This window comes from Staurois parvus, unplaced genomic scaffold, assembly GCF_062004578.1.
Source record: "Staurois parvus isolate SC_StPar_1 unplaced genomic scaffold, SC_StPar_1.0 ptg000470l, whole genome shotgun sequence".
Lineage (NCBI taxonomy): Eukaryota > Metazoa > Chordata > Amphibia > Anura > Ranidae > Staurois > Staurois parvus.
In genome coordinates this window covers 2731031-2733264 of record NW_028318266.1, presented here as the reverse complement: position 1 = coordinate 2733264, position 2234 = coordinate 2731031, and positions in this window count along the sequence as shown.

Genomic DNA, 2234 nt, shown 5'->3' with positions numbered 1-2234 from the left:
ATATCTGTACTGGTCTGACATTTGGGGGATATCTGTACTGTCCTGACATTTGGGGGATATCTGTACTGTTCTGACATTTGGGGGATATCTGTCCTGTCCTGACATTTGGGGCATATCTGTCCTGTCCTGAAATTTGGGGGATATCTGTACTGTTCTGACATTTGGGGGATATCTGTACTTTCCTGACATTTGGGGGATATCTGTCCTGTCCTGACATTTGGGGGATATCTGTACTGGTCTGACATTTGGGGGATATCTGTACTGTCCTGACATTTGGGGGATATCTGTCCTGTCCTGACATTTGGGGGATATCTGTACTGTCCTGACATTTGGGGGATATCCGTACTGTCCTGACATTTGGGGGATATCTGTACTGTTCTGACATTTGGGGGATATCTGTACTGTCCTGACATTTGGGGGATATCTCTACTGTCCTGACATTTGGGGGATATCTCTACCGTCCTGACATTTGGGGGATATCTGTACTGTCCTGACATTTGGGGGGATATCTGTCCTGTCCTGACATTTGGGGGATATCTCTACTGTCCTGACATTTGGTGGATATCTCTACTGTCCTGACATTTGGATGATATCTCTACTGTCCTGACATTTGGGGGTTATCTGTACTGTCCTGACATTTGGGGGATATCTGTACTGTTCTGACATTTGGGGGATATCTGTCCTGTTCTGACATTTGGGAGACATCTGTACTGTTCTGACATTTGGGGGATATCTGTACTGTTCTGACATTTGGGGGATATCTGTACTGTCCTGACATTTGGGGGATATCTGTACTGTTCTGACATTTGGGGGATATCTGTACCGTCCTGACATTTGGGGGATATCTGTACTGTCCTGACATTTGGGGGATATCTGTACTGTTCTGACATTTGGGGGATATCTGTACCGTCCTGACATTTGGGGGATATCTGTACCGTTCTGACATTTGAGGGATATCTGTACTGTCCTGACATTTGGGGGATATCTGTACTGTCCTGACATTTGGGGGATATCTGTACTGTTCTGACATTCTTGGACCTCAAGAAATTAGATTGGCTGTCAGTACTTCAGGATTGATCAATATTCAGGTCTATACCATATTTTGTGAACTCTATACCTTTCCTACAAACTAAAAAATACATCCTAATTTGGGTTATTTTCACCAAAGACATGTAGTAGAATACATTTCGGCCTAAATTTATGAAGAAAAATTATTTATTTGCAAACTTTTATAACAGAAACAAAGAAAAACGTGTTTTTTTTCAAAATTTTTGGTCTTTTTTTGTTAATTTAGCAAAAAATAAAAACCATGGCAGTGATTAAATACCACCAAAAGAAAGCTCTAGTTGTGTGAAGAAAATGATAAAATTTTAGTTTGGGTACAATGTTGTATGACCACGCAATTGTCATTCAAAGTGTGAGAGTGCTGAAACCTGAAAACTGGCCTGGGCAGGAAGGTGTACAATTGCCCGGTATTGAAATGGTTAAACATCACCATGTCTGTTCACAGTTTAGGGCATCACCAAATACACTGATCATATCTGGCCAGTTCACCAGCTTGGATCTTTAAATGTGGTTTCTTTATCGGAAAAAAAAAGGCATCTTTATTTTTATTTCTGCATATTCAGAAAAAGGAAAAATGTGCAAACATAACAGAAAAGAAGTGCAATGATACGCATCCACCCATTACTGATAAGATAAGGGGCAATCGCCTTCGGCATACCTAGATAACATCAAACGATAACAAGCCAATGCATTGAAAACAACATTGCCTATACATATGCCCATTGCAAGTCTTCAGAGGGGCCTATTCCCCTCCTTGAACCCCCATAGAAACTGGAAGCAAGGAGCCTATAGTATGAGAATAAAAAAAGGAGGAGAAAAGGATACCAAAAGAGAAAGAACACAGGGGAAAGTAGGCGTGCCAAAAAACTCTTCATCCTAAAAAGGAAGCCAGGAGAGGAGCTGAAAACACATGAACAAACCTGCGTGAAATCTGTCATTTAGGAGCGGTAGCATCACCACTGTGAAATGACAGGTCTCTGCTAACTTCCTATTGTAAAAAAATCAGTGTTGGGTCTTGGGTGACATTATTGACCAAATTTGGTCATGGCCATATTTAAGCCGGCCAAACAAAGATAGAAAATCAGCTGGTTCAGCTAATCTACTTCTGTACAGCCAGCCTGTTGCTCTGGAAAAAGATGGTGTGGTTTGTTTTTAAAAAGCATTATATG